General features: G+C 46.7%; 1 pseudogene; it reads left to right on the top strand.

Annotated features, from left to right (window-relative positions):
• LOC135536408 (ankyrin-2-like) overlaps positions 1-23,608 on the top strand; it is a 117,616-nt pseudogene that overhangs the window by 34,199 nt on the left and 59,809 nt on the right.

The raw sequence follows: 23,608 nt of genomic DNA, 5'->3' as shown, positions 1-23,608 counted from the left end.
GGGAATGAACGCTTGAGTTACTGTATGAATGCTTGAGATACTGTATGAATGCTTGAGTTACCTGTGTGTTCCTGACCACTATACTATAGTGAATGTTACTGAGATACTGTCTAGTTAATACCTTGAGATACTGTATGAATGTTTGAGATACTGTATGAATCCTTGATCCATTACTGTATGAATGTTTGAGATACTGTATGAATGTTTGAGATACTATATGAATGCTTGAGATACTGTATAAATGTTTGAGATACTGTATAAATGTTTGAGATACTGTATGAATGTTTGAGATACTGTATGAATGCTTGAGATACTGTATGTATGTTTGAGATCCTGTATGAATGTTTGAGAATACTGTATGAATGTTTGAGATACTGTATGAATGTTTGAGATACTGTATGAATGTTTGAGATACTGTATGAATGCTTGAGATACTGTATGAATGTTTGAGATACTGTATGAATGTTTGAGATACTGTATGAATGTTTAAGAATATTGTATGAATGTTTGAGATACTATATGAATGCTTGAGATACTGTATAAATGTTTGAGATACTGTATAAATGTTTGAGATACTGTATGAATGCTTGAGATACTGTATGAATGTTTGAGAATACTATATGAATGTTTGAGAATACTGTATGAATGCTTGAGATACTATATTTGCCTTGAGATACTGTATGAATGTTTGAGATACTATATGAACCTTGAGATACTATATGAATGTTTGAGATACTGTATGAATGTTTGAGATACTGTATGAATGACAATATGTATGAATGCTTGAGATACATTTGAATTCCAGAATACTGTATGAATGTTTGAGATACTGTATGAATGAATTGAGAATACATATATTTGCCATGGCACTTCCAATGTAAATATATAACCTCCAGTTATTTAAATGTATTTAAACACTGACGAAAACACACTGTACTATGACAATATGTTAAACGAACATCATTTCATTCCAGATTTATGTTGCATGGAATTAATTCAAGAAGGAATTCATATAATGGGAATTTTCAGTTCATTTTCTGTCTCCGATCACTCCCTTATTTTACTTTAATTGTTGTTTAAACACTTTCTTTGCTCTGCATGATAATAACTTGACTGACACATACATGGTGGTCATGTTTGTTAGTCTGTGTATGTCTGTATATGTTTGTTAGTCTGTGTATGTCACTGTATATGTTTGTTGTCTGTATATGTGCGTGTTATCACTCATTCTTCTTTTCTGTTATCAATTCATTAGCATGTTCAATCACTGGTATGTTTTCTGTTATCAATTCATTAGCATGATTATATCACTGATATCATGTATTTTCTGTTATCAATTCATTAGCATGTTATATCACTGGTATGTTTTCTGTTATCAATTCATTAGCATGTTATATCACTGATATGTTTTCTGTTATCAATTCATTAGCCTGTTATATCACTGATATATTTTCTGTTATCAATTCATTAGCCTGTTATATCACTGATATATTTTTGTTATCAATTCATTAGATATTTATTTGATATATTTTCTGTTATCAATTCATTAGCATGTTATTCTAACTTTTCTCGATCACTGATATTTATTTTAAATGAGGTTTTCTAAATGTATTTATATATTTATATATATATTGTTTTACTGATAAGATTTTATTTGCAACATTAACTATAGCTTATGTATTTATATATATTAAGATTACATGAGGTTTATATATTTATATGTAGTTTTACTCCCCATTTGTTTCTATTTACTTATGAATTCCTGACAGTTAGCTGTCAGTGGTTAACATGGGAAACGTTCTGCTCTTTTCTCCCCGTTTGCTTTTGTCAGTGGACATGAACCCTTCATGTTGAGAAACAATCTTGAGATCTTTGTTTGTGTGAAACCAGTCTGTTTTCTTCCCCATTTGTTCCATATTCAGCAGGGGTTGGGGGTCAATTCCATTTCAATTCAAACAGTCAATTCAGAAAGTAAAGCAAATTGAAAAGAATTGGAATTAGGAACTGGAGTTTCAGTATACTTCCTGAATTGTCTAGAATATAAATGGAATTGACCCCAACCCTGGTATTCAGGTCGCTGCCCATTTTTATTTGTATACCTTCCTGTTTTGTTTAGACTACTTCCTGTTGTGTTTAGACTACTTCCTGTGTCATGTGTATGAATGTGCAGTCAAACACACCAATATGTATCGACAGGTTATTTCTTGCCCATATCTTTCCTCCGTCCTGTTCTGTTTCTCTTCTGTTTTGCTTCGCTTCTGCTGTTGCTGCCCTCCTCCCCCATCTCCCGTCCCCCGCTCCTCTGGAAAACTCACCACTCCTCTCCCGTTGTCAAGCTGCTTCCCCCTTGTCCCTGTGTTGAACAGAAGATATACTGTGATATGTTCTGCCCTGACCACAGTTTTTTTCCGATGTCTTCTCTTCCCTTCACTCCATCCTCCCCTTATGTTCTTTACACCTTTTGGTTTGGTTTCCTGCTTTTTTTTTTTCAAAATGGAAGACGACGAGACAGAGTCGACAGAGACTTACACGCTGCCGACCAATCAGGTGCTAGACCCAGCCATGCTGGCCAGCCCTGACCTCCTTTCAGAGGTCTCCGATATGAAACACGACCTCATCAAGATGTCTGCCATCTTGACGACAGAGCAAACTGAACACCCAAGCCCTTCGGATAGAGGAAGAGGAGGAGGAGGAAGAGGAGGAGGAAGGACAGGGATGGAGGAAGAACCCGGGAGCCGTTTGAGATCATGGAACAGGTGAAAGAGGATCTGGAGAAGGTTGGAGATATTTACGAGGGGGGAGATACTACATTCACAAACAACAAAGAGAAGGTACAGCAGATGTCCAAAATGGAGGACGAGGAGTGGGTTATCTCTCAGACTAAAGCCAAAGCCATGACTCCTCTGATGGTCAGGAGCCGGTAATACAAAGAAGTCAGCATTCAGAGGAAGACCTCTTCCACAATGACCAAAGAGGTTAGAGATATGTCAGGTGTGGTATCTCACCTCAGTGGAGGCGTGAACCAGCACCTAGAAGAGAGATCTGGCGTAACCAGTTTCCCACTACAGGACATCATAGTCCAGGAGAGATTAGATCAGGTCGTTCTGAAGCGGGAAGGCAAACGCCATCCTCCGGAGATCAAAAAGCCGATCAGGAAGAAGTTGAGGGACAGGGAACGTTCTGGATGCAGCAGTTCAGAGGGGGAGCTGGAGAGAATGAGCTCTGAGGAGTCCCTTGATGGGGATGTTGTTCTGGGAGAGCCGAGGCAGGAAGTGGTTCCCGGGTCTGAGCCTGTAGTGGTTCCCGGGTCTGAGCATGGAGTGGTTCCCGGGTCTATGCCTGGAGTGGTTCCTGGGTCTGAGCCTGTAGTCGTTCCCAGGTCTATGCCTGGAGTGGTTCCCGGGTCTGAGCCTGTAGTGGTTCCCAGGTCTATGCCTGGAGTGGTTCCCAGGTCTATGCCCTGGAGTGGTTCCCGGGTCTGAGCCTGTATTGGTTCCCAGGTCTATGCCTGGAGTGGTTCCCAGGTCTGATGCCTGGAGTGGTTCCCGGGTCTGAGCATGGAGTGGTTCCCAGGTCTATGCCTGGAGTGGTTCCCGGGTCTGAGCCTGTAGTCGTTCCCAGGTCTATGCCTGGAGTGGTTCCCGGGTCTGAGCCTGTAGTCGTCCCCAGGTCTATGCCTGGAGTGGTGTCTGGGTCTGGACCTGGAGTGGGGCCCGGACTGAGTTAAAACCGACTGCAACCCTGGATTGGGATACCGTACTGGGGAGTCTGGGCTTGGGTCTGGGTCTGAAACTTGGTCTGTGCCTTCTGGACCAACCCCAGCCATGGAGCCACCAGTGTCGCCCCTGGTCGTGGAAAGCCCAATCGGATCCATAAAGGACAGAGTGAGAGCTCTGCAAAAGAAGGTTGAGGAAGAGGAAGAGGGGGAGGATGGCCGTAAGCGAAGCCTACACAGGCGCCAGTCCTCAGAACACAACTTTCATCACCATCACTAAGGAGACGGGTGAGCCCCAGATGCCAGATCTTCCTAAGCTTCCCAGATCTCCGAAATCCCCTCGGTCTCAGACGGAGAGGCTGGAGGAGACGATGTCTGTCCGGGAGCTGATGAAGGCATTCCAGACTGGCCAGGATCCTTCCAAGAACAAACGGGGGCTCTTCGAAAGCACAAAGCCATGACGTCATCCACAACCTCCACGTCGAGCTCGAGGCAGTGATCTACAGTGAGACCTACAGAGCTGAAACCAGTCTCACAGAGCATACGCCATCAGAAACTCCAACTTCCACAATCCTCTGCTCGCAGAGTGATGTCCCTGGCTCTCCATTACAAAGGGGTGGATGATGAATCACATCTTAGTATCTTAGTAAGAGACCACTCTGAAGACTCTAAGATAACTCATGTCTTAGAAAGAGACCACTCTGAAGACTCTGAGATAACTCATGTTACGGTTCAGTTGCAGGAGTCAGCGACTAACATCAACAGAATACAACCAGAGGACAGATCGATCCCTCTAGACAGGGCTCTACCAGAGGACGGAGGTATCCTCCTAGACAGGGTTCTGCCAGAAGGTGGAGAGATCCTCCTAGACAGGGCTTTACTGGAGGATGGAGAGATTCTCCTAGACAGGGCTCTGCCAGAGGGTGGAGAGATCCTCCTAGACAGGGCTCTGCCAGAGGGTGGAGAGATCCTCCTAGACAGGGCTCAACTGGAGGAGGGAGGGATCCTCCTAGACAGGGCTCTACCAGAGGACGGAGGAATCATCCTAGACAGGGCTCAACCAGTGGATGGAGGGATCCTCCTAAACAGGGCTCTACCAAAGGACAGACAAATCCTCCTAGACAGGCCTCAACCAGAGTACGGAGGGATCCTCCTACACAGGGCTCTACCAGAGGACGGATGGATCCCTCTAGAAAGGGCTCTACCAGAGGACGGAGGGATCCCTCTAGACAGGGCTCTACCAGAGGATGGAGGGATCCCTCTAGACAGGGATCTACCAGATGATGGAGGGATCCTCCTAGACAGGGCTCTACGAGAGATTGAGGGATCCCTCTAGACAGGGATCTACCAAAGGACAGAGGGATCCCTCTAGACAGGGCTCTACCAGAGGACGGAGGGATCCTCCTAGACAGGGCTCTACCAGAGGACGGAGGGATCCCTCTAGACAGGGCTCTACCAAAGGACGGAGGGAACCACCTAGACAGGGCTCTACCAGAGGACGGAGGACTCCCTCTAGACAGGGATCTACCAGAGGACGGAGTGATCCAACTAGACCGGGATCTACCAGATACTGGAGGGATCATCCTAGACAGGACTCTACCAGAGGACGGAGGATCATCCTAGACAGGGGTCTACAAAGAGATGGAGGATCCTCTAGACAGTGATCTTCCAAAAGAACAGTTGTATCGTCCTAGACAGGGCTCTACCAGAGGATGGAGGGATTCTCTAGACAGGGCTCAACCAGAGATGGAGTGATCCAACTAGACCGGGATCTAACAGATACTGGAGGAATCCTCCTAGACAGGACTCTACCAGAGGACGGAGGGATTCTCCTAGACAGGGTCTACAAGAGATGGAGGGATCCCTCTAGACAGTGATCTTCCAAAGAACAGTTGTATCCTCCTAGACAGGGCTCTACCAGAGGATGGAGGGATCCTCCTAGACAGGGCTCTACCAGAGGATGGAGGGATCCTCCTAGACAAGGCTCTACCAGAGGACGGAGGGATCCTCCTAGACAGGGCTCAACCAGAGGATGGCGGGATCCCTCTAGACAGGGCTCAACCAGAAGATGGAGGTATCCTGCTAGACAGGGCTCAACCAGAGGAAGGAGGGATCCCTCTAGACAGGACTCTACCAGAAGATGGAGGGATTCTCCTAGACAGGGCTCTACCAGAGGATGGAGGGATCATCCTAGACAGGTCTCTACCAGAGGACGGAGGGATCCTCCTAGACAGGGCTCTATCAGAGGACAGAGAGATCCTCCTAGACAGGCTTCTAGCAGAGGATGGCGGGATCCCTGTCGACAGGGCTCTACCAGAGGACGGCGGGATCTTACTAGGCAGGGCTCTACCAGAGGACAGAGGGATCCACCTAGACAGGGCTCTACCAGAGGACGGAGGGATCCTCCTAGATCGGTATCTATCAGAAAATGGAGGAATCTTCCTAGATCAGGGCTCTATCAGAAAATGGAGGGATCTTCCTAGACAGGGCTCTACCAGAGGATGGAGGGATCCTCCTAGACAAGGTTCTACCAGAGGACGGAGGGATCCTCCTAGACAGGGCTCAACCAGAGGATGGCGGGATCCCTCTAGACAGGGCTCAACCAGGAGATGGAGGTATCCTGCTAGACAGGGCTCAACCAGAGGAAGGAGGGATCCCTCTAGACAGGACTCTACCAGAAGATGGAGGGATTCTCCTAGACAGGGCTCTACCAGAGGATGGAGGGATCATCCTAGACAGGTCTCTACCAGAGGACGGAGGGATCCTCCAAGACAGGGCTCTATCAGAGGACAGAGGGATCCTCCTAGACAGGCTTCTAGCAGAGGATGGCGGGATCCCTGTCGACAGGGCTCTACCAGAGGACGGAGGGATCTTACTAGGCAGGGCACTACCAGAGGACGGAGGATCATCCTAGATAGGGCTCTGCCAGAGGATGGATGGATCCTTCTAGACAGGGCTCTACCAGAGGATGGAGGAATCCTCCTGAACAGGGCTCTACCAGAGGACAGAGGGATCATCCTAGACAGGGCTCTACCAGAGGACGGAGGATCCTTCTAGACAGGGCTCTACCAGAGGATGGAGGAATCCTTCTAGACATGGCTCTACCAGAGGATGGAGGGATCTTCCTAGACAGGGCTCTACCAAAGGATGGATGGAGCAGCCCAGAGATGATTCAGCTGGAGGAACCAGAGATGGGACCAGACAGGAAGTCTTCTACAGATATGATGCAGCTGGAGGAACCAGAGATGGGTCCAGACAGGAAGTCTTCTATAGAGATGATGCAGCTGGAGGAACCAGAGATGGGACCAGACAGGAAGTCTTCTATAGAGATGATGCGGCTGGAGGAACCAGAGATGGGACCAGACAGGAAGTGTTCTACAGAGATGATGCAGCTGGAGGAACCAGAGATGGGACCAGACAGGAAGTATTCTATAGAGATGATGCGGCTGGAGGAACCAGAGATGGGACCAGACAGGAAGTATTCTATAGAGATGATGCGGCTGGAGGAACCAGAGATGGGACCAGACAGGAAGTCTTCTATAGAGATGATGCGGCTGGAGGAACCAGAGATGGGACCAGACAGGAAGTCTTCTATAGAGATGATGCAGTTGGAGGAACCAGAGATGGGACCAGACAGGAAGTCTTCTATAGAGATGATGCGGCTGGAGGAACCAGAGATGGGACCAGACAGGAAGTATTCTATAGAGATGATGCGGCTGGAGGAGCCAGAGATGAGACCAGACAGGAAGTCTTCTATAGAGATGATGCAGCTGGAGGAGCCAGAGATGGGACCAGACAGGAAGTCTTCTATGGAGATGATGCGGCTGGAGGAACCAGAGATGAGACCAGACAGGAAGTCTTCTATGGAGATGCAGATCAGCCCGGACAGGAAACCCTCTGAGGACTTTAGCGCTGACATCAAGGCCGAGCTGGAGGACAGTCCAGAGTACCAGCTGTTCAGACAGACCTCGTTTATAGGGGATGACGACCACCCCCAGGCTGAAGCAGCCGAGGAGGAGATCCCAGCAGACTACCCAAACGACACCCCAACCTTCATGTTCAGCCCCTGTATGCACGAAGACAGGCGGGATGAGTTATTCACTAAGGCTGAGAACCTGGTGGGGAATGAAAGCCCTGTGAGTCTGAAGCATGAAGGTGCAGCGGACTCTCCCGGGACTAGCCTAGGAACCAGGACTCCCCATTCAAGCACGGGGGAGAGTGAGAAACACGAAGGATTAGCAGACACCCCACAGATGAGCCCACTCACATTCCCCACTCAGGTTGACCTGCCCACAGTTTATAAAGAGACAGAGATAATGGATGGGATGAAAGTACGAGGAGATGTGATTCATGGTGATGAAGAAATCTTTCCCAGAAACTGAAGATTTAGTCATAGAAACCATATCAGTGACTCTGTCCCCTGTTAAGGGAACCGCTGTTACAAGAAGTCACGATCCATCGGAAAACCTCCCCCAGACCGGTTAAAGTGGTGAGAGATATGTCAGGGATGGAGTCCTCCTCAGGGAGATATGGATCACTACCTAGAACAGAGACCATCACCTGTCCGTGGCGCTGAAGTGATGACAGTTCAGGAACCACTGTTACAAGAAGTCAGGATGGAAAGGAAAACCTCCCCCAGACCGGTTACAGTGGTGAGCGATATGTCAGGGATGGAGTCCCTCCTCAGAGGAGATATGGATCACTACCTAGAACAGAGATGTATGGTAAATCGTGGTTCACCAAAGGATGACATCGACCAACAACAGAGTTTCAAACAGACCATCCTTGCCAGGGATGACAAGCAACAATCACTTATTTTCTCCACAAAGGAGGTAGACATGTCTACAGAAGATACAGAGACAGAAAAAGAAGACTGGTGGAAAGTGCAAGATGGTGGCTCTCGGGGTGCCGAACCGATAATCTTGAACCCAGTTCAGGAGCCGATGTTACAAGAAGTCATGATCGAAAGGAAGACATCGCCCAGACCAGCTGTAGGAGTTAAAGATACGTCGGGCATGGAGGCACTCCTCAGTGGAGATTTAGAACAGTACCTAGAAGACAGACCTGTAGATCTCAGTGGTGTACCGGAGGACGACATCGTACAAGAGAGATTTGAACAGGTTGTGATTACACGGAGGAAAACAGGAAACCCACACGTTCTCCACTGAGCAGGTAGACCGGTCCGCAGCAGATAAAGTGACAAAGCGAGATGTTGTTAATGTAGTGCAAGTAGGAGCCGCGGAGGACGGTGTCATCTACGGTGAAGAGGAAGCTTCAGAAAGTTCAGCTACTACAGTGATACGTTCAAGAGACTCAAAGAAGGTGACCTTTGACCTTCAAAGGACGTTTGTTTCAGCTCTCCCTTCTCAAGCCTCTGAAGAGGACGACCAGATCCCTGTTGAGACAAGACCCATCTTAGAGGACTGGGATGATTTAGAGATAAAACCATCGTACCACAAAACTACAGACCTTTCAAACTCAAACCTAAACATGCAAGACTCAATTTCAGCAGACAGAATTGCTCCTGAATCTAGTTGGGTTGTACCAGAGCGCCATGAAAGGGATTCAGCTGATCATGGAGCTGTGCACAGTCCAGACGGTGTGGGTCAGGCCCTCAGACCTGCAGACTTAGAGGTGCTCTTTCCTTTGACCCTGGGCCACCCAGAGACGACTCTCCCATGGGGATTCTCTGGAGACCAGTCCTGTCATGGATGAAGGTTCCTCCAGGAAGTCCCCTGACTCTATAGAGCCAAGCTCAACCGGGGACTCCCCCTGCCTTGACTCACTGGAGAGCAGCCCCACTGAACTGAAACAAGACACAGGCTTTCAGGCGTCAAAGAAGACAGCTGTGTATGAAGACTACTACTCTCAGCTTAGAGCCTGTCTCGGTGAGGAGCACGTCAGCAACATTGAGAATGAGGATTACTCCAAACGGACTTATCAAATGGATGGTGAGCGCGAGGGTCCCCTCCCATTGAAGGGCGGAGACCCTGAGTGGCTCTCCATGCCCATAAATCTGAGCTCAAACCCTGAGGATGATATGGACGACGTGGATGCAGAGGGCAGCGAGGAAGAGATGTTTAAAATGGCCGCCAAGATCAAAACCTTCGAGGAGATGGAGCAGGACGTCAAAACGAAGACGGACGGGAAACCCTCAGACGGCTCCGTGTTATCAGACTCTGAGGATTATGAAGAACGCCAGTCTGTCGTTGACCTGATGGACAGGGAGGCGAAATCATCTAAGCCCAACACTGACGCCGGTACTCTTCAGTCTGAAACTAAAACTATGGCTGAAATCCAACACTCAGTCCCGGGTGCAGTAACTGCGTTGGATAGTTCAGTTCACTGTGAAGCCTCAGGACATTCACCATCAGGAAGACAGGTCTCCGAGCACCTCGAATATCGATCACTAAGCACTGAAAAAGAACAATATAGCACAGAGAACATCAGTGAAAATATCAGTGAATGTACTCAGCAGAAAGAGAAGATGGATGTAATATCAGCTATGCAAGCACACGAGGAGGAGATGGATCAGTCACAGTTGAGTGTCAGTCAGTCTGGTGAAAGTCAGTCAGTCAAAGCACAGGTGTTGTGCACCGACGATGAACGCTTCAAGGAGTTGGAGGATGCGGATGGTAAGGCAGCCATGTTGGAAATGCATCCCGAAGACATGCCTGTTCAAGGAGAGCTGGTCCCATGGAGTGCCATGCCAGATGACAACGAGGATGACAATGACGACGAAGCCTTCACAGCACGTGTGGAGGCGGAGGAACAAAGGATTATGGGTCTCATGGAAGACCGCCGTACCCCTGACACCACACCGGGTCGCACACCAATCGAGGGGGCACCCCAATCCCTTCCAGTTCCAGGAAGGGAAGTTCTTCGAGATGACCAGAGGGGTGCTATCGACATGACAAGGAGGAGCGTTGAAGAGGAGGGCGAGGGCTATGCCTTCTTTCACATAGGAGAACACCCAGTTGACCAGGTTCTGTTCGAGGACACAGGAGATTGCGCAAGCCCCGATGTTCTCAGAGCAGAACAGACTATTGCCATTGGTGATCTACACCTCCAGAAGGTGGACCAAACCAAAGATGATTATGACTCCTCCTTCCAGACTATACCATTACCCGAGACTGATGAGAGGGGGAAACCAGTGGCCAAACCCAGTACCTCCATCAAAATGGAGCCAAAAGCTGAAACATTCCCCTGCTAGAATCTAAGATCGGAAGCTTCTTAGAGGTAGGTTCTCCAGACCCGACTATAGCTGAACTCCAGATGTTTACCACCACTACTCTTGTCACCCGCTCTGTGTACTCTGAACAGGTCCGCCAGTCATCCGACTCATCCCTTGAGGATGAAGAAGAAGAGGAAGAGGAGCAGGGTTCTGTCATTGAGATGCCCGCTGGCTATTATGACTCAGTGGCACCCCCTAGTGTCCTGCAAGGGTACGACAGCTTGACAGGGTCTGACACCTCAATGGCACTCCCTAGTGACCTGCAAGGGTATGACACCTCGGCAGGGTCTGACACCTCAGTGGCACCCACTAGTGTCCTGGCAGGGTCTGACACCTCTAGTGTCCTGGAAGGGTCTGACATCTCAGTGGCACCCCCTAGTGTCCTGGCAGGGTCTGACACCTCTAGTGTCCTGGAAGGGTCTGACATCTCAGTGGCACCCCCTAGTGTCCTGGCAGGGTCTGACACCTCTAGTGTCCTGGAAGGGTCTGACATCTCAGTGGCACCCCCTAGTGTCCTGGCAGGGTCCTACACCTCCGCAGACACTGTGGCTAAGGACGAAAGCAGTTTCAAATCAAAGATACCCATCAAAGCTGGTTCAGTGAAATCAGACCTCGGCCTTGAGCAGAAGACAAAAGTGGAGGAATCTCTTGTTCAGGACCGGAGGACGAGGTCCGAGGAGGATTTTGGAGCCGGGAAGAAAATATTAACTGACAAAGACTGCAGGAGTCACTCCGACAGCGACCATCCTGCAACTAAATCCAAACCTCTCACCTCCAGACTCCCTGTCATGGGCAAACACAAACCCACAGCCCACTCCTCCTCCTCTTCCCAGCCCGACAGAGACCAGGGCTCTGACGTACGAGAGCCTTCCCTCCGATCCTCTCTGGATGTCGACGACATCAGCAGCAGCGGTGATCACAACAGTCCAGATTCTGTGATCTTCAAGTATGACAGACCAACGCCTCGCAGATCTGCCCCGGACACGAGGGCTTTGTCGACTCAGACACGGGTTCGAGCTTCCTCTGTGACGGGGGAGGTGTTTGAGTCGAGACCCATCTGGGAAGACTCAGTAGAAACTCAGATGCAGCGAATCCGGGATGATCGGACAACGGAGCGGCAGCAAGGTACCAAAAAATCTGGCACTTCCTTTCCTCTCTTTCTCTGCTCCTTGGAAGACATTTCTTTGTCTTAGTCAAGACCAAGCATCTGTCACTTTTCTGTTGTGTGTCTTGTTTTGTCATTTCGTGCCGTGCTGTGTTGTCTTGTCCTGTTCTGTTTTGTCTCGTCCTGTTCTGTGTTGTCTTGTCCTTTTCTGTGTTGTCTTGTCCTGTTCTGTGTTGTCTTGTCCTGTGCTGTGTTGTCTTGTCCTTTGCTGTGTTGTCTTGTATTGTATTGTTTCTTTTCCATATAAATATCTGTGTCTATTGACGATTGTCTAGATGTCTATTGTCTATGTTTGTGTACATTAAATCTCAAGATTGACTTACCTCGATGTGTTAGGAGAAAACTCATGATTAACTTCAGGACATCTAATAGACTACTACATTACTGAAACTCCTTATACTAACAATGACCACATTGAGTTCGGAATGCCACAGTCTTTCCATTGTTTAAGTACTAATTCACTACAAATACACTGTCGAGGTGGTCCGAGTAGAGCAGGTATTGTCATCAACAGTATGGATCAGAACATCAGTCCTCCTTCATACTTCTCCCATCATCAGCACCATGACCTCCACAGCCTATAACATAGAGGCCGGTTACATTACGTTACTGAAATGTATCTGTACCTTCCAAGAACATAGAAAACATCCCATAATCAACATGATATCTGGAGAGTTTTAAACTGCTATATTTTCAGAGGAGTTATGGCCTGCGGCCCGGCACCCTATTCCCTATGTGCGTTATGGTCTAAAGTAAGTGCACCCTATTCCCTATAGGCACTATGGTCAAAAGTAGTGCACCCTGTTCCATATGGCCCCTATGGTCTAACGTAGTGCACCCTATTCCCTATAGGCCCTATGGTCTAAAGTAGTGCACCCTATTCCCTATGGCACTATGGTCTAACGTAGTGCACCCTATTCCCTATAGACACTATGGTCTAACGTAGTCCACCCTATTCCCTATAGGCCCTATGGTCTAACGTAGTCCACCCTATTCCCTATAGGCACTATGGTCTAACGTAGTGCACCCTATTCCCTATAGACACTATGGTCAAAAGTAGTGCACCCTGTTCCATATGGCCCCTATGGTCTAACGTAGTGCACCCTATTCCCTATGGGCCCTGTGGTCTAAAGTAGTGCACCCTGTTCCATATGGCCCCTATGGTCTAACGTAGTGCACCCTATTCCCTATAGACACTATGGTCTAACTAGTCCACCCTATTCCCTATAGGCCCTATGGTCTAAAGTAGTACACCCTATTCCCTATAGACACTATGGTCTAACGTAGTCCACCCTATTCCCTATAGGCCCTATGGTCTAAAGTAGTACACCCTATTCCCTATAGACACTATGGTCTAACGTAGTGCACCCTATTCCCTATAGGCCCTATGGTCTAAAGTAGTGCACCCTGTTCCATAAGCCCTGTAGTGCACCCTATTCCCTAAAGGCACTATGGTCTAATGTAGTGCACCCTATTCCCTATAGACACTATGGTCTAACGTAGTGCACCCTATTCCCTATAGGCCCTATGGTCTAAAGTACCCTGTTCCTATTAGCCCTAGTAGTGCACCCTATTCCCAATTGTCTAACGTAGTGCACCCTATTCCCTATGGGCCCTGTGGTCTAACGTAGTGCACCCTATTCCCTATGGGCCCTGTGGTTTTAAAGTTGTAATGCAATGTAAAGGGAATATGATGCCATTTGGGACGTAGCCTTAGCGTTGTTACCGCTGTGAGCTGTGATGACCTGTGTGTAACCTCTGGCCGTGGTGGTGTTCGTAGTGGATTGGCACGACGATGCAGACAGGAAAGAGGAGACGTTGGCTATCGTTGCAGACCTGCTGGGGTTCAGCTGGACAGGTAAGTTATCCAGGTGGTGTTTACCTGGTGTAGAAGGTATGTATGAAATAGGAGTGAAAAGCTGTTGGAACACTGGTCAAATGTTGTCCACTATGTAGGGAATAAGGGTACTGTAATAAGGGTACACACTACGTAGGGAATAAGGGTACCCACTACGTAGGGAATAAGGGTACTGTAATAAGGGTAGCCTAGTGGTTAGAGCGTTGGACTAGTAACCGGAAGGTTGCGAGTTCAAACCCCCGAGCTGACAAGGTACAAATCTGTCGTTCTGCCCCTGAACTGGCAGTTAACCCACTGTTCCTAGGCCGTCATTGACAATAAGAATTTGTTCTTAACTGACTTGCCGAGTTAAATAAAGGTAAAATAAAAAAATAAAAAATGTAGGGAATAAGGGTAGTGTAATAAGGGTACCCACTATGTAGGGAATAAGGGTAGTGTAATAAGGGTACCCACTATGTAGGGAATACGGGTACCCACTACGTAGGGAATAAGGGTACTGTAATAAGGGTACCCACTATGTAGGGAATAAGGGTAGTGTAATAAGGGTACCCACTACGTAGGGAATAAGGGTACTGTAATAAGGGTACCCACTACGTAGGGAATAAGGGTAGTGTAATAAGGGTACCCACTACGTAGGGAATAAGGGTACTGCAATTAGGGTACTGTTTAGGACGTCACCTCAGTGTCGTCGTCCCCCCCGTGTGTCTCAGAGCTGGCGAGGGAGCTGGAGTTCAACGAGGATGAGATCCAGGAAGTGAGGACGGAGAACCCTAACTCTCTACAGGAGCAGAGCCACGCCCTGCTGCAGCGCTGGGCTGAGAGAGAGGGAAAACACGCCACCGGTATGTCTGTCCTGACGCCATCTGTTCTACACGGCCTCACTTGGGTATGTCCAAAATGACACCCTATTCCTTATACTGTATAGTGCACTGCTCTGGATAAAAGTAGAGCACTATCTAGGGAATAGGGTGTCATTTTGGCACTCGTCTGTGGACTCAACCACAGAAACCATCCATCTCTGGACAAAAGTAGTGCACTATCTAGGGAATAGGGTGTCATTTTGGCGCTTGGCTGTGGACTCAACCACAGAAACCGTCCATCTCTGTACAAACGTAGTGCACTATCTAGGGAATAGGGTGCCATTTTGGAAATACCCAAGCTACCCAGCTGTGGACTCAACCACAGAAACCATCCATCTCTGGACAAAAGTAGTGCACTATCTAGGGAATAGGGTGCCATTTTGGCACTCGGGTGTGGACTCAACCACAGAAACTATCCATCTCTGGACAAAAGTAGTGCACTATCTAGGGAATAGGGTGCCATTTTGGAAATACCCAAGCTACCCAGCTGTGGACTCAACCACAGAAACCATCCATCTCTGGACAAAAGTAGTGCACTATCTAGGGAATAGGGTGCCATTTTGGCACTCAGGTGTGGACTCAACCACGGAAACCATCCATCTCGGGACAAAAGTAGTGCACTATGTAGGGAATAGGGTGCCATTTTGGAAATACCCAAGCTACCCAGCTTTGGACTCAACCACTGAAACCATCCATCCATCTATATATGAATGATAAATATATATTTTACAGCCTTATTCTAAAATTTATTTAAAATGTTAGTTGTTTTCTCATTAATCTAAACACGATACCCCATAATGACAAAGCAAAAAACTGTTTTTTTTGTTGTTTTTTTAGAAACGTTTGCTATTTATGAATGATAAATATGTCTTCTTCAATTGATTGTCTTTTTTGTTGTATATTTTGTTGTTGTTGTTGTTGGTTTAGAGCAAGATTATTTTGTTTAATGAAAAGTGCTATAGAAGTGAAATAAGTAAGGGTTATTTATTATTATTACTATTATATGATTGTTACGTTACTAATATGTGTTATCTTTTGTCCTGCAGAGGAGAGCCTGATAAAGAGGCTGACCAAGATCAACCGGATGGACATCGTCCACTTGATAGAGACCCAGATGAACAAGTCAACACAGGAGCAGACTTCCAGGACCTACGCAGAGATAGAGAAGACTCTGGACCAGAGTGAAGGTACTGGACCAGTTACATTACATTACAGAGATAGAGGAGACTCTGGACCAGAGTGAAGGTACTGGACCAGTTACATTACATTACAGAGATAGAGGAGACTCTGGACCAGTTACATTACAGTACAGAGATAGAGGAGACTCTGGACCAGAGTGAAGGTACTGGACCAGTTACATTACATTACAGAGATAGAGGAGACTCTGGACCAGAGTGAAGGTACTGGACCAGTTACATTACATTACAGAGATAGAGGAGACTCTGGACCAGTTATATTACATTACAGAGATAGAGAAGACTCTGGACCAGAGTGAAGGTACTGGACCGGTTACATTACATTACAGAGATAGAGGAGACTCTGGACCAGAGTGAAGGTACTGGACCGGTTACATTACATTACAGAGATAGAGGAGACTCTGGACCAGAGTGAAGGTACTGGACCGGTTAGTTACATTACATTACAGAGATAGAGAAGACTGGACCAGAGTGAAGGTACTGGACCAGAGTGAAGGTACTGGACCAGTTACATTACATTACAGAGATAGAGAAGACTCTGGACCAGAGTGAAGGTACTGGACCAGTTACATTACAGAGATAGAGAAGACTCTGGACCAGAGTGAAGGTACTGGACCAGTTACATTACAGAGATAGAGGAGACTCTGGACCAGTTACATTACATTACAGAGATAGAGGAGACTCTGGACCAGAGTGAAGGTACTGGACCAGTTACATTACATTACAGAGATAGAGGAGACTCTGGACCAGAGTGAAGGTACTGGACCAGTTACATTACATTACAGAGATAGAGGAGACTCTGGACCAGAGTGAAGGTACTGGACCAGTTACATTACATTACAGAGATAGAGGAGACTCTGGACCAGAGTGAAGGTACTGGACCAGTTACATTACATTACAGAGATAGAGGAGACTCTGGACCAGTTACATTACATTACAGAGATAGAGAAGACAGAGTGAAGGTACTGGACCAGAGTGAAGGTACTGGACCAGTTACATTACATTACAGAGATAGAGGAGACTCTGGACCAGTTACATTACATTACAGAGATAGAGGAGACTCTGGACCAGAGTGAAGGTACTGGACCAGTTACATTACAGAGATAGAGAAGACTCTGGACCAGAGTGAAGGTACTGGACCAGTTACATTACATTACAGAGATAGAGGAGACTCTGGACCAGAGTGAAGGTACTGGACCAGTTACATTACATTACAGAGATAGAGGAGACTCTGGACCAGTTACATTAAATTACAGAGATAGAGGAGACTCTGGACCAGTTACATTATATTACAGAGATAGAGGAGACTCTGGACCAGTTACATTACAGAGATAGAGAAGACTCTGGACCAGAGTGAAGGTACTGGACCAGTTACATTACATTACAGAGATAGAGGAGACTCTGGACCAGAGTGAAGGTACTGGACCAGTTACATTACATTACAGAGATAGAGAAGACTCTGGACCAGAGTGAAGGTACTGGACCAGTTACATTACATTACAGAGATAGAGGGACTCTGGACTCTGGACCAGAGTGAAGGTACTGGACCAGTTACATTACATTACAGAGATAGAGAAGACTCTGGACCAGTTACATTACATTACAGAGATAGAGAAGACTCTGGACCAGAGTGAAGGTACTGGACCAGTTACATTACATTACAGAGATAGAGGAGACTCTGGAGAAGAACAGAGTGAAGGTACTGGACCAGTTGGACCAGAGTGAAGGTTACATTACAGAGATAGAGAAGACATTACATTACAGAGATAGAGGAGACTCTGGACCAGAGTGAAGGTACTGGACCAGTTACATTACATTACAGAGATAGAGGAGCTGTTAAATTACAGAGATAGAGAAGACTCTGGACCAGAGTGAAAGTACTGGACCAGTTACATTATATTACAGAGATAGAGGAGCCTCTGGACCTGTTACATTACAGAGATAGAGGAGTCTCTGGACCTGTTACATTACAGAGATAGAGGAGACTCTGGACCAGTTACATTACACAGATAGAGGAGACTCTGGACCAGTTACATTACAGAGATAGAGGAGACTCTGGACCAGTTACATTACATTACAGAGATAGAGGAGACTCTGGACCAGTTACATTACATTACAGAGATAGAGAAGACTCTGGACCAGAGTGAAGGTACTGGACCGGTTACATTACATTACAGAGATAGAGAAGACTCTGGACCAGTTACATTACATTACAGAGATAGAGGAGACTCTGGACCAGTTACATTACATTACAGAGATAGAGAAGACTCTGGACCAGTTACATTACAGAGATAGAGGAGATTACAGAGTGAAGGTACTGGACCTGGACCAGAGTGAAGGTTGGACCAGTTACATTACAGAGATAGAGGAGAGAAGACTCTGGACCAGTTACATTACATTACAGAGATAGAGGAGACTCTGGACCAGTTACATTACATTACAGAGATAGAGGAGACTCTGGACCAGTTACATTAAATTACAGAGATAGAGAAGACTCTGGACCAGAGTGAAGGTACTGGACCAGTTACATTACATTACAGAGATAGAGGAGAGAGATAGAGAAGACTCTGGACCAGAGTGAAGGTACTGGACCAGTTACATTACATTACAGAGATAGAGGAGACTCTGGACCAGAGTGAAGGTACTGGACCAGTTACATTACATTACAGAGATAGAGGAGACTCTGGACCAGTTACATTACAGAGATAGAGGAGACTCTGGACCAGTTACATTACAGAGATAGAGAAGACTCTGGACCAGAGTGAAGGTACTGGACCAGTTACATTACATTACAGAGATAGAGGAGACTCTGGACCTGTTACATTACAGAGATAGAGAAGACTCTGGACCAGAGTGAAGGTACTGGACCAGTTACATTACATTACAGAGATAGAGGAGACTCTGGACCTGTTACATTACAGAGATAGAGAAGACTCTGGACCAGAGTGAAGGTACTGGACCAGTTACATTACATTACAGAGATAGAGAAGACTCTGGACCAGTTACATTACATTACAGAGATAGAGAAGACTCTGGACCAGAGTGAAGGTACTGGACCAGTTACATTACATTACAGAGATAGAGGAGACTCTGGACCAGTTACATTACATTACAGAGATAGAGAAGACTCTGGACCAGTTACATTACATTACAGAGATAGAGGAGACTCTGGACCAGTTACATTACATTACAGAGATAGAGACTCTGGACCAGTTACATTACATTACAGAGATAGAGGAGACTCTGGACCAGTTACATTACATTACAGAGATAGAGAATACCTGTATCGTGAAAACGACTTGTTTGTTTGTTTTTCATGTGGGTCAGGTTAAATGTGGAATGCTTGTCATTGGTTAAGTTCACAGCCAATATTTACTGTCCTTTCAAAGTAAGAGTTCACGCTTCTGACAATACTGTTCTAGTATCTATGAATGAATTGATTAATAGCTGACCGTACCGTGCCACAGTGCCATGATCAAGTACGATTTCTGCATTAGATTTAGTGTGCATTGACTTTTAGTGAATGAACTGCAGTTACTGTAAATGGTTAGCTGTCTGATGAATCCTAGCTACCTCGCTAACCATTGGCCATCTTATTAAATAATGATATCCAGCCAAATCAACAGTATTTATTGCGAGACTAGAGATATTCCCCTAGCGATGGTTAGTCAGTGGTTGCACATCTACCTAGCTGTAATGACACAAGGGTGTGAATAGTACACATTTAAATATATCCTTTCACAGTTTATAGCAGGTCTCCAGCTACCCAGACCTGTCTGATCAGGGTGCTGTGGGTGTGTCCAGTTTACACCTGTGCAAATCCGGTTGTGTGTATAGCAATGGGAATGAAATATCCAACCAATCGCTCAAGTCGTGTTATAGGTCCACCCCACACCTGGAGGGTTGTGTGGTCCTGTCCAGAAGCAGCCCCTAGCCCCTAGCCCCTACCTCTAGACATTTGTGGAGATCTGAGAGGATTGGACAGGTGTAAGCAATACCACCAAAATTCCACCAAGAGGGTAAGGTGGATCTCTCACCATGTCACCACCCATAAATCACTCTCAGATCTCCACAATTGTCTAGACTCTGGACAGTAGGGAGTAGGGGTTGGTTCTGGACAGTAGGGGCTAGGTTTTGTATCTGGACAGTAGGGACTAGGGGTTGGTTCTGGACAGGCCATGGGTATTATGGTAGCTCAGTCAGTCAGTCACTGTCATCAGTCCCTCTCGGTGTCTAGTCTCTGGGCAGTAGGGACTAGGGGTTGTTTCTGGGCAGTAGGGACAAGGGGTTGGTTCTGGACAGGCCATGGGTATTATGGTAGCTCAGTCAGTCAGTCACTGTCATCAGTCCCTCTCGGTGTCTAGTCTCTGGGCAGTAGGGACTAGGGGTTGTTTCTGGGCAGTAGGGACTAGGGGTTGTTTCTGGGAGGTTGGGACTAGGGGTTGGTTCTGGGCGGTTGGGACTAAGGGTTGGTTGTGGATAGTAGGGACTAGGGGTTGTTTCTGAGCAGTTGGGACTAGGGGTTGTTTCTGGACAGTAGGGGCTAGGGGTTGTTTCTGGAAAGTAGGGACTAGGGGTTGTTTCTGGGCAGTAGGGACTAGGGGTTGTTTCTGGGTGGTTGGGATTAGGGGTTGGTTCTGGACAGGCCATGGGTATTATGGTAGCTCAGTCAATCACTGTCATCAGTCTCTCTCAGTGTCTAGTCTCTGGATAGTAGGGACTAGGGGTTGTTTCTGGGCAGTAGGGACTAGGGGTTGGTTCTGGACAGGCCATGGGTATTATGGTAGCTCAGTCAATCACTGTCATCAGTCTCTCTCAGTGTCTAGTCTCTGGATAGTAGGGACTAGGTTTTTTTCTGGATAGTAGGGGCTAGGGGTTGGTTCTGGACAGGCCATGGGTATTATGGTAGCTCAGTCAGTCAGTCAGTTGGAAACAAACATCAATATGGTGGAAAACAGCCCTGATGTTGGAAACAAACATCAATATGATGTCATGCAGAGTCACATGTATTTATTTTCCAAGCTATAGCACACAACATAATGATGTTTGTTTCCAACATCAGGGCTGTTTTCCAACATAATGATGTTTGTTTCCAACATCAGGGCTGTTTTCCAGCATCAGGGCTGTTTTCCAACATCAGGGCTGTTTTCCAACATAATGATGTTTGTTTCCAACATCAGGGCTGTTTTCCATCATAATGATGTTTGTTTCCAACATCAGGGCTGTTTTCCAACATCAGAGCTGTTTTCCAACATCAGGGCTGTTTTCCAATATAATGATGTTTGTTTCCAACATCAGGGCTGTTTTCCAAAATAATGATGTTTGTTTCCAACATCAGGGCTGTTTTCATAATGATGTTTGTTTCCAACATCAGGGCTTTTTTCCAACATCAGAGCAACATCAGGGCTGTTTTCCAACATAATGATGTTTGTTTTCAGGCTGTTTTCCAACATCAGGGCTGTTTTCCAACATCAGGGCTGTTTTCCATCATAATGATGTTTGTTTGCAACATCAGGGCTGTTTTCCAACATAATGATGTTTGTTTCCAACATCAGGGCTGTTTCCCAACATAATGATGTTTGTTTCCAACATCAGGGCTGTTTTCCAATATAATGATGTTTGTTTCCAACATCAGGGCTGTTTTCCAACATAATGATGTTTGTTTCCAACATCAGGGCTGTTTTCCAACATAATGATGTTTGTTTCCAACATCAGGGCTGTTTTCCAACATCAGGGCTGTTTTCCATCATCAGGGCTGTTTTCCATCATAATGATGTTTGTTTCCAACATGATGTTTTAAATCCACTAAGTGATTTGTTTCCTTGCCACGATACTAACGAGTAATTTGTTCGACGATCAGATGAGAGCATCATGACTGGTTGTGTTCTTGCCACATTTAAAGGTCCTTTTAATCGTTAAATTACGTCTTTATTATTTGGCATTTATATTACATTTTTTATAGACTTCCCCCAAATGTCACAGTGTAATTCGTATTTAGTGTAAGGGTTAATTTAGAATGTTCTGCCAGTGATGTTGGTAGAGGACGATATAATCTGACCATGTTTTGATCCTGAGTCTGTGTCTCTCTCTCTCTCTCTCTCTCTCTCTCTCTCTCTCTCTCATTCTCTCTCTCTCTCTCTCTTTCTGTCTCTCTCTCTTTGTCTGTCTGTCTGTCTGTCTGTCTGTCTGTCTGTCTGTCTGTCTGTCTGTCTCTCTGTCTCTCTGTCTCTCTGTCTCTCTGTCTCTGTCTATTTGTGTCTCTGTCTGCCAGTGTCTGTAGCTCTGTCCTCAGTGCAGGAGGACGTAGACAGCCTCAGACTGGTGAGGAGGGTGGACTCTTCTCCCAGACCGCCCCCAGCCGTCTCAGAGGAAGACTTATCAGTAGCCTCCCTCCTGGACATTCCTTCCTGGGCGGAGCCTATGGGCCACACCCACTCAGAGAGCATGCATGGGCTATTGGAGGACCTGGAGATCACAACGTATGTCAGTCAGAGAATGAGCCAATCAGATTCATGGATGGATGAGAATATTTTTATATTTCATTTAACTGTCGGCTTTAGTAAGAGAGGAGAATTCTACAGAGTTTGAGACTCATTATCAATCTGTCATTCCAGTAGATCATCCGAATGTAATATTGTCGATACCTGATAGCTCCTCCAGATTATCATAATAATAACAATAATATTAATAATAATATATCATAATTATAATGATTGTAATAATTGTTGCTTATATTATATAGCCATATAGTATGTCTATTTGGAGTCTGCTAAAATGTAAATGTAAAAATAACCCAGTGTTCATGTCATTCATGTTTCAGGGAGCTGAGCCCCAACCCGTGGACTTTGGAGGACACGGTAACAAGAGAGTCCACCACCGCCAGCGAGCAAGTAAGTCCCCCTCTGAACGTGATTGGAGCAGAAACATGGAGACTAGCGTCTCGGGTGTATGGCCCCCAGTACCAAACAAGAGACCAGCCTCAGGGCCAGCGCAGCAGAATTAGCAGTGGTCTGCTCCACCCTCAAATGGGCGCAACTGGGCCTCTGCCAGCTGGTGTTGACCAAATGTCCCCACCGGGGCGAGGCGAGGTTGAGCGTGAGCGCTGGCTGTCGCCGGAACAGCTCAGGATGCCGTCTCCCATCGTGATCAGTGACTTTGGTCTGAGTCTGTCAGAGTCTGAGCAGGCAGAGACAGACTTCAGAGAACTCTGTGTTGGGTTTAGGGAGATGCCACTGGACAGGACCCTGAACCCTAAAACCAAAGCCAGGTTCTCCAGAGAGGCCAGCACAGAAATCTATGACCACAGTCATTTAGCTGAGTCAGACTGTAGCAACGCGTGTTCGACTGAGAACCGTAGTCAGGCTTGTTCGCCTCAGGACTGTAGCCATGGTCCGGCAAGTCTGGCCATGGCTGAGGAGGCTGACCAGAGAACAGTGGCTGAGGAGGCTGACCAAAGAACAGAAAAGCACATAGAAGAGATAACGGCTCGTTTCTACCGGGCCATGTATGGCTCAGAAGAAGTCCTGCAGGTCACTGAGATGGTCCCCGATCCCCACAGGTCCGAAGACCGGTCAGAGAAA

The sequence above is a fragment of the Oncorhynchus masou genome, unplaced genomic scaffold (assembly GCF_036934945.1).
Source record: "Oncorhynchus masou masou isolate Uvic2021 unplaced genomic scaffold, UVic_Omas_1.1 unplaced_scaffold_614, whole genome shotgun sequence".
In the NCBI taxonomy this organism is placed as follows: domain Eukaryota; kingdom Metazoa; phylum Chordata; class Actinopteri; order Salmoniformes; family Salmonidae; genus Oncorhynchus; species Oncorhynchus masou.
Note: the sequence above shows the minus strand (reverse complement) of the source record. Positions and strands in the feature narration are given on the sequence as shown.